A 9207-nucleotide genomic window follows, 5' to 3' on the forward strand; every position below is an offset into this window, starting at 1 on the left:
TATTACAAAAATAGTACAAGCTGTTTCACCAGATTTTTCCAGTTTGCTGAACACTGAATTTCGTTTTTCACTCTTTCTGAGAACAGGCACCATGCACGTGCCAGTCTGTCGCTGAGCTCTCTCTTTTGCACTGCCCGTCTGTAGTTATGCACTTACAGCAGCAGCACACGATATTTTCACTACTGTTGGCAGGAAGCTCCCAAGTTTGCAAGTGTTAGTCCTGTGTGCTTTTTCAGAATGATTACAAGTTTTCGAATTTCTTTGCTTTCACACTTGATAAGCAGCTTTCTGGGGTGTTAGTTGAGGTCACATTGGGGATAGTCGCTCACAGTATGGAGACTTCCAAGTCGTTAATATAGCTCTCCATTATTTTATGTTTTTTTTCATTGCTGTGTTACACAATTCTTATATGTATTTTTAGATGTTTAATACCTTACATAATTGTAATTTTTAAGATTTCATAAAATACTTTCTTTTATGACTTTGCTACCCATGAATTTTCTTTCTCTTCCTCTTTTTCTTTTGAGGTGTAGCTAGGGTTGGGCAGGGTCTTACTATGTAGCCCTTGCCTGCTTGGAACTCAAGTGTAGATCCGTCTCATTCTTCCTTCCAAGTGCTGGCGTGAAAGGCCCGTGCCACCACTGCCTGTCCTAACCCCATGTACTAATTTGTGACGCATCTGCAGCTGTTTAAGTGACTGTCACGGGGGCCCATTGGCTCTGCCACACTGTTTTCCTTTATTGTGTTGATCTCACAGTACTTGCTTTCTCTCAGAGAAATGACCAGTCAAGGGCTTTCTGATGTTCTGGAATCTTCTGGTGATGTTGATTCATCAGAAGCTGGGAATTCATTCATACCGTTTGGGTACCCAAATATTATCACTGGCTTTCCAGTGGACAGTTTCCTGAAAGACCAGTGTGTGTGCAGGAGAGCTCCCATTCACGCTGAGCCGTAAGTAATCGCTGTGATGTGTCTGATTGTCTGCTCTGTGCACTCTTCGTGCCATAACTTGAGTATACAGTTTGTGTATTCCAGCTCCACTTAAAGAGTTTTGACACTCTTTGGGATTCACTGCTCGGTGATCTCTGCTGTCATGAGCATGTATGTATATATTTCTCTAGTTTTCTCCTTTTTTTTTTTTAATGAGAGGGGCATTCTTTTGTAAATTGTCCATGTTCTAAGAAGCAAAACTTTAAAATGAATTGTTCTTTTTCTTTGTCAGCTTCATCCAGAAACTCTATGTATAATAAAATGCATACAGTACATTATAAATGTGGACTTGGTGAGCTCTGATAGTGCTACATATAGTAAAATGCTATAGTGCAGTATAAGTGTGGACTTGGTGAGTAATTGTTCCACCATGGATCCATTCTTCTGTTGTTGTTGTTTTGAAACAGGGTTTCTCTGTGTAGCCCTGGCTATCTTGGACTCACTTTGTAGACCAGGCTGAGATTCACCTGCCTCTGCCTCCCTGGGCGTTGGGATTACAGGCATGTGCCACTGCGCCCAGCTCATGAATCCAATTTTTAAGTAAACCTTTTTGGGTTTATTTATGTTGTGTGTGTGAGTGCTCTGCCTTCGTGTGTATGACTGTGCACCATTGCCTGCCTGTTGCCTCTGTAGGCCAGAAGACAGTGTTGGATTCTCTGGAAATGGAGTTGCAGACAGTTGTGCAGAGAACTGCCATGTGGGCATTGTGAATCTAACCCAGGTTCTCCAGAAGAGCAGCCAGTGCTCTAACCACTGAGCCATCACTCCGGCTCCTACAGCCTGGTTTTTATAGAAGAACTGCAACTTGCTAGTTATCAGTCCCCCATACAGATTGGAGTTTCCGAGCATCATTGTTGAAAACAGTATTCTTTTCTAATTGGTTTATTTAGCTACTTTATTTAGAACCGAGAATCTATTGGCCATGCACGTATATCCTGGGACATGACCCGTTATGCTGGCTGTCATTGGTTGTCAACTTGACCACACCTGGAATTATCTAAGACCCAAGTGGCTGGGTCTTACCTCAATCATTTGACGTGGGACGTCCCACTTTTAATCCAGATCTTTTGAGGTGGGAATATGCCCCTTTAGTCTGGGCCACATCTTCTGGTGGCAGCCTAGACAAAGGACATGGAGGAAGAAGGCTTTGGCCCTTTGCTTGCTGTCGCGATTGCTGGCAAGTTCATCTCTTCACTGGCGTTAGAGCCCGCTCCCTCAGGATTCGGGCATAGCCTGAGACCAGCCGAGACATACAGCCTCTTGGAGCGAAGGACTTCTGGACTCTTGAACCTTCCGTTGGTAGGCAGCCATTGTTGGACTAGCTGGACCACAGCTTGTAAGCCACTCTCACACACCCAGCAGTGAGCCTTCAGTTCAGCGAGAGATCCTGTGCCAAAGGACATGGTGAGCAGAGAGCTCATCAGCCCTTCCGAGTCACACATTTTTGTTGTAGATTTATTCATTTTTCTTTTCGTGTGTTGAGCGTTTGTGCCCTAGTTATTTTTCTAGTCTCACAAAGACACCATGACCAAGGCTCAGTGTCAGAGGGTTTAAGGGTCCATGACCAGGGGTTTTGGTAGCACATGCCTGTAATGCCAGCGCTTGAGAGGCAGAGGCAGGTAGATCTCTGTGAGTTCAAGGTCAGCCTGGTCTACAATGATGGGGAGAATGGCAGCAAGGAGGCAGGCAGGTGTGTGCTAGAGCAGTGGCTGAGAGCTCACATCTTGATCCACAGGCAGGAGACAGAGAGCACACTGGGAATGGAGTCTTTTTAAACTTCAAAGTTTGTTTTTGGTGACTCAACCTCCTCCAACAAGGAACCTTCTAATCCTTTCCAAACAGTTTCACTAACAAGTGAACCATTATGCAAATTATTCAAACATGAGCCAATGGGGCCATCCCTATTCAAATGACTACAATCTTGATGTGTGTCTCTGTACTACGTATGGTGCCCATGGGGGTCAGAGCAAGGCACGGGATCCCCCTGAAATGAGTTATTGATGGCCGTGAGCCACCATGTGGGTACTGGGGACTTGCTCCAGAACAGAAATTCCTTTAAAAAAAAATAATTATTTATTCACTTTACTCCCCGATCATAGCCCCCTCCCTCCTCCCATCATAGTCCTGCCTTCCCTCCCTGCCCCTCCTCTCCCCTATTCCTCAGAAAAGGGGAGCTCCACCCATCCCGGCTCGACAGGTTGCATTAGGACTGAGTGCATCCTCTAGGGTAGAGTGGTCAAAAAACAAACATCGGAGTACATGTCGGAGACAGCTCCCGCTCCCCTTTTCGGGGGACCCACATGAGCTGCCCATCAGCTACATCTGTGTAGGGGGCCTAGGTCCAGTCTGTGCATGGTCTTTGATGGTGCTTCAGTCTGCCCCACCCCTCTGGGCCCTGGTTAGATGACGTGCTTTTTTTTCCTTTCAGTGTGTTCATATGGTAGATTACATTGATGGAGTTTTGTATATTGAACCATTGCTAGATGCCTGGATGAATCCTACTTTGATGTGTTCTTGGATTTGGTTTGCAAGTGTTCTGTTGAGTATTTTTACATCAATGTTCGTAAAGGCAATTGCTCTGGGATCCTCTTTCTTTGTTGAGCCTTTGTGTGGTTTAGGTATCAGGATGACTGTGGTCTCATAGAATGAGTTTGGCATGACCTTCTGTTTCTATTTTGTGGAATAGTTTAAGGAGTATTGGGTTTAGCTCTTCTTTGAAAGTTTGGTAGAATTCTGTGCTGAAACCATTTATTTGGCTTTATTTTATTTTATTTATTATTTTTTTTGATGGCCGACTTTTAATGACTGCTTCTATTTCCTTAGAAGTTTTAGGACAATTTAACTTGTTTACCTGATATTGGTTTAACTTTGGTAAGTGGAATCTATGAGGGAAAATTGTCCATTTCATTCATATTTTCCAATTTTGTGGAGTACAGGCTTTTGTACGATTCTTTGGATTTCCTCAGTGTCTGTTTTGTCCCCCTTTTCACTTCTGATTTTGATGCTGTCTTTCTGCCTTTTTAGTTATTTTTGTCTAAGGGTTTGTGTATCTTGTGATTTTCTCAAAGAACCAGCTCTTGGTTTCATTGATTCTCTGTATTGTTTGTTCTCTTTGTTTCTAATTTACTGGTTTCAGCCCTGAGTTTGATTATTTCCCACGGTCTACCCCTCTTGGGTGTGTTAGCTTTTTTTTCTAAAGCTGTTCGGTGAGCTGTGAAGTTGCAAGTATGGGTGTCTACCACCTTCATAAGCATAGATTTAAGGTTCTTTTCCTGTGGTTCAGCGGTGTTAGGATGAACAGAGCTTGTTGCCATTGTCCTGGGTTTTGCTGACTGTGTCCTTAGGCTGGCCTTTTGCCATCGGCTGGTTATTCCTGGAGCCTGCTGGACTTCTCAGGCATGCAGGGTGGGGGGCTAGGTCATGGGCTGGTTCCCCTTAAATAGCCTACAGCTCTTTTCTGCTGGTTCCGTCCCAGCTGGACCTACAGGTAGGGTGTTGGGGCGTGGGTTTCTAACCTGTGTGACCTTGAGGTCCTGCAAGTCTCCTCAAAGCTAGCAGAGTTACGGACTGTAGGACTGTGGGTCAGATTGGCTTTTTCTCTGCAATCCGGTGTCATCCTCAGGCTGTTGGGAGTAGCTGGGAGGTCTGAGGGTGGTACAGCTTGTGTCTGGCAGCTAGGGTCCTCTCCTCTCTCCTGGGAAACACAAAAGGATGCTGGCAGTTTGGCATCTGCAGTTAGGCGTCTTGTAGTCCCGCAGACACTGCGCTCCTGGTATTCCCAGTGTGCTGGGCTCTTACTGTTTAGCCAGTCTCCACTGGGGGGCAGGTAGAACCGAAGGCTGGGATCCAGCCCCTGGTTATCTGTGAGCTGTCCTGGGGGAGGGGGGAGGAGGCTGGGGTCTGGATGCTAGAGCCATGTGTTTCTGGAACTTGAGACAGAAGGCACCTGGGCCAGGAGCCTAGGACTGTGTGTGCCTCTTGGACCCGGGAGCCATCCATGAGGGCCTGCATCTGTGCGTGCCATCTCACCAGATGTGTGCTCTCCTCCATGAACACAGCCATTGGCATGTTCTGGGGTCAGCAGTGAGATCACTCACTTGGTCCGCAGTCTCTGACCCGGACTTCAGAGACCGTGTGCACATTCATCTTGGAGTCTGAACAGAAATTTTAATGGTAGTGAACGGTCCCCCCTCCTTTTTTTTTCTTATGGGTAAAACATTAGATTTTAATTAAGTCTCTTCTGCATACATAGGCCACAAACCATTTTCCTGTGTTATCATCTTTATATCAATTTATTTGAAAACTATTTTGTTTACATTTTTAAGTTAAATTATAGGTTTGTTTATTTGACTGGGTCTTTTTATTTGGTCTATGCAAAAATTATAAAATAGTGAATGCCTTTCTTGTGACTGTGTATTTGTAATATACTTGTTGTATGTCAGGGCAGTTAGGAAATATGGTACACCTAAGAAGATGCCTTCCACACAACATGTAGGTTGGTTCTTGAACAGACTAGACAATGCGCAAGGTTTTGCCACCACAGAGGACGGACACAGCTAGCGGGGACGCGATGGATGCTGCACGCTGGGTGGGCTGGGTTTTTTCTCATGGGAGCTGTTGATCCCCGCTTCCCCAACCCTGGTCGTTACCCGCTGGCAATCCTCAAAGGGACAGATAAGAGGCAGAAAACAGACAGGGTGAATCAGTGTCCCCAGTATTTTGTGAGAGTGCATATGAGTTTTCTAAAAAGTCCTTTTGTTCGGGAGTTATTTTGAATGATTTTTTTTAAGCCATTAAGTCTTTTCTAGGAGACCATTTTTACATAATATCTTTTTTAAATTAAATGATCAGCTATCCAAAGCTACCAAGGTGCGCAGGGAAGGTTTCACTGAATTTGTTATAAGTGAACTAATTGTAGAGCCTAACAGGAAAGTTTCAGCGAAGAGGAAAGAAAAATGCAACCCAGGTGTGAATTCAGTGAGAAAATACAAAATGTGGTTACAGCAACTTCTCCAAAAAATCAACCCTGCAGGGCAGAGAAGCAGGCTCACAGTTCTAAAAGTGTGGAGACCCGGTATGGTGCCGCTATGCCTGAAGACCGAGCTGTTTGGACGATGAGGTATGTTCAAGGCAAGCTCAAACAATTGTTTTTAATGGGGGAGTTATTTTAAAAGAAGCAGAAGCAAATATTTGGAAGTGAAGAAGTGTTTTACTATTGAAATGACCCAGTAAAGATAACAACAGGACTGTTGATTAGAGCAGAGGGCAGACACGCTGTTATCACGGTGCACTCAGTTAGTTGCAAACACTGATTTTCTGAACATTTCTTCTGTGTATCCAGACTTTACAAAGTTTTCTATTTATCTAATGCCACAAAAAGAAATGAAAATGTCCCCCAAATGCTATGCACCAAGTGGTCAGCTGACCATTTTAACCACCAGGGGGCAGCATGAGTCTATAAATTAAATTTGCAGCCATCTATCAACCTTGGAGTGGTGTTTGCAAAATATTTCATTTCAGACATCCTAAAATTCTATAAAACAATTTTTGAGATACAGAATTATAATAAAACATAAATTCTGGTGTATTTTAAATGTTGGCATTTTAAAATAAATAACACCGTTTCCACATGCTGAAAGAAATCTACATATCATAGATACCATTGATAGCCTTCACCTGTCTTTAAACTTTGTGTGGCAAAGTGCAGGAACATGTGCCCCATCTGTGTGGTGCTTGTCCTTCTGTCCAGTCAAGCCTCACCCTTCTATTTGATGAAACAAACTTTTAAAAATTATTTGTTCACTTAAATGAAGGCGTCATGTATGAACATGGTATGCAGACAAAGTTTCAAGGAAGAGGATTGAGGTGCAGGTGAGCCGCGTGTTCCCGTCTGCGTCCCTCCGACGGGCGACCCGTCGCGCTGTCCTTTGCTGCCTTGCAAGAGGTCAAAATGAACTATATGCTGGGCACCGCAAGCCTCATTGAGGACATCGACAAAAAGCATTTGGTCCTACTTCGAGATGGAAGGACACTTACAGGTTTTTAAAGAACCATTGATCAGTTTGCTAATTTAGTGCTTCATCAGACTGTGGAGCGCGTTCATGTGGACAAAAAGTACGGTGGTATTCCTCGAAGAATTTTTGTGGTCAGAGGAGAAAATGTGGTCCTACTAGGAGAAACAGACTTGGAAAAGGAGAGTGACACGCCCCTCCAGCAAGTGTCTATTGAAGAGATCCTAGAAGAACAGAGAGTAGAGCAGCAGGGCAGACTGGAGGCAGAGAAGCTGAAGGTGCAGGCCCTAAAAGATTGGGGCCTCTCCATTCCTCGGGCAGATACCCTGGATGAGTACTGAGTTTCTTGCTGAGAGACTGCTGCTCACCTCACATACCTGACCAGAGCGCAGAATTGAAAGGTGGTCTTACATATATGCCAATGTGAAGAAACCATGGGATTTTTTTTTTTTAACAAAACCATTCATTATGTATTTTGCTTTGCTTTGCTTTTTCAAGCGGTCTTATTACATAGCCATTGCTCACCTAGAACTCACTCTGTAGACCAGGCTGACCTCTAACGTGTAGGATTGCAGGTGTGTGCCACTGTGCCCAGCTTTATTGTTTAAAGAAACAGTGACATGACCTTCCCTCACAAGCCACTGTGGAGCCAAGAATCATGTCTTTATATTGCTTTTCTTATCTCAGAGTTTACACTTCTTTCTTCATTGACTTGTAAATAAAGAATGAACCTCAGAACTGTCATTCACATAAAAAAAATTCAAGGAAGACACCTATACACATAAATAAAATAAAAATAAAAATTAATTTAAAAATGAATTCAACAATGAACTACAGCTTTTTTGTGTCCAGTGAATTGACTTCAATTTTCCTTTTTTTTTTTTTTTTGACATTCCTTAGCTCTCTTCCTCCTGTGCTACTTAAGCTTAGTTTCTGTTAGTTGCTAAGTACATATCCAAAGCCAGACTAGCTGCTTTAGATGAAAAACAGGGACAAAACTTTCTTCCTGTTGTCTATCACTTTGCTCTTTGCTCTTGGAGATTTCTTTGGCCAGTTTTTCAATTTTCCAGTGAGTCACTGAATTCCAACATTAAATGTTTTTATTTTACAAGAGCTTGTTATTTGTTCTTAGGATCGAAATCCAGCTTCCTGGCCAGGAAATAGGTTTGATGTCAGCATTTCTCTTTTCGCATTCTCTCAGGTGAAGGTCTGGAGTGAGGTGGCGCACTCACCCCATTTACAGGGTGGTATTTTGATTTGCTGGCAAATCTTGCTTTCCTGTTCATGTTTAGGACACTCAGAGACTTACGAAAAGCTCCATAAACATGGTGGGTGTTACTGACAGTCCGTGAGCCTCATTGTTGGGCAATTGGGAGTACATTTATTATTTTTTTCACTGCTCTCATCTACTGTAGTATCCATAGGGCTATTGTTGCTGTATCAGGTTTTTGTTTATCTATCTGTTTCCAAGTAGAGATGCAGAGTCATATTGCTTTATATTCAGTATCTTAATGTCATTGCCAGACTTCTCCAGGCCTTCCACGCCTGCTTGCTGAGGAACTGCCAAGTCAGTCACTTCTCACCGGTCACCTTCGCTTGCTGCCCAAACCTCCTCATAGGGGTAGGTGGCAGCATCTTCCCCTCTGACTTGTTACTTAAATAGGATTTGGGCAACATGGATTTCTTTCACTCTCATAAAAATTAGCTTTCTGCTTTTGTTGTCCACATTTGAGTCTCTTTAAAGTGACTTGACTAGTCAGTTCCTGGACAGTTTGCACTTTGCAGTGAGATTAGCTTTGCTTGAGTTGATGGCGTCTCATGAGGCCTCTGAACTTTCAAAGTCAAGCTCCAGGAGGGAAAGGGCGTCAGGTTTTACACACCAGGTAACTTGCTCAAGTTTACTCCAGAAGTTAACCCAACGGTTCTATGGTTTTCATTAATTTAAGAAATGATTTCCAGCATGTTGTGCTAAATTCTTTTTCATTAATTAATTAATTAATTAATTAATTCGCTTTACATTCTGGTCATAGCTTCCTTCCTCCTCTCCTCCCTGTTCCACTCTCCCTGCTCCCTCCCCTATTCCTCAGCAAAGGGGACCCCCCTTCCCACCCCCCCAGCCCTTCAAGTTGCACCAGGGCTGAGCATGCATCCTCTTTCCCTGTGGTCTGGCATGGCAGTCCTACCACAGGGACGTGATCAAAAAGCA

At 43.7% G+C, this 9207-nt stretch overlaps 1 pseudogene across 1 annotated transcript; it reads left to right on the forward strand.

Annotated features, from left to right (window-relative positions):
- Window positions 1-1078: 1078 nt before the first annotated feature.
- On the forward strand, window positions 1079-7754 carry LOC311595256 (U6 snRNA-associated Sm-like protein LSm1; annotated as a pseudogene). Its single transcript, XR_014783614.1, has 3 exons — window positions 1079-1101; window positions 6023-6109; window positions 6804-7754. The product of XR_014783614.1 is annotated as a U6 snRNA-associated Sm-like protein LSm1 (transcript).
- The last annotated feature ends 1453 nt before the right edge of the window (window positions 7755-9207 follow it).

This window comes from Acomys minous (genome assembly GCF_964271855.1).
Source record: "Acomys minous genome assembly, chromosome: 3".
NCBI lineage: Eukaryota > Metazoa > Chordata > Mammalia > Rodentia > Muridae > Acomys > Acomys minous.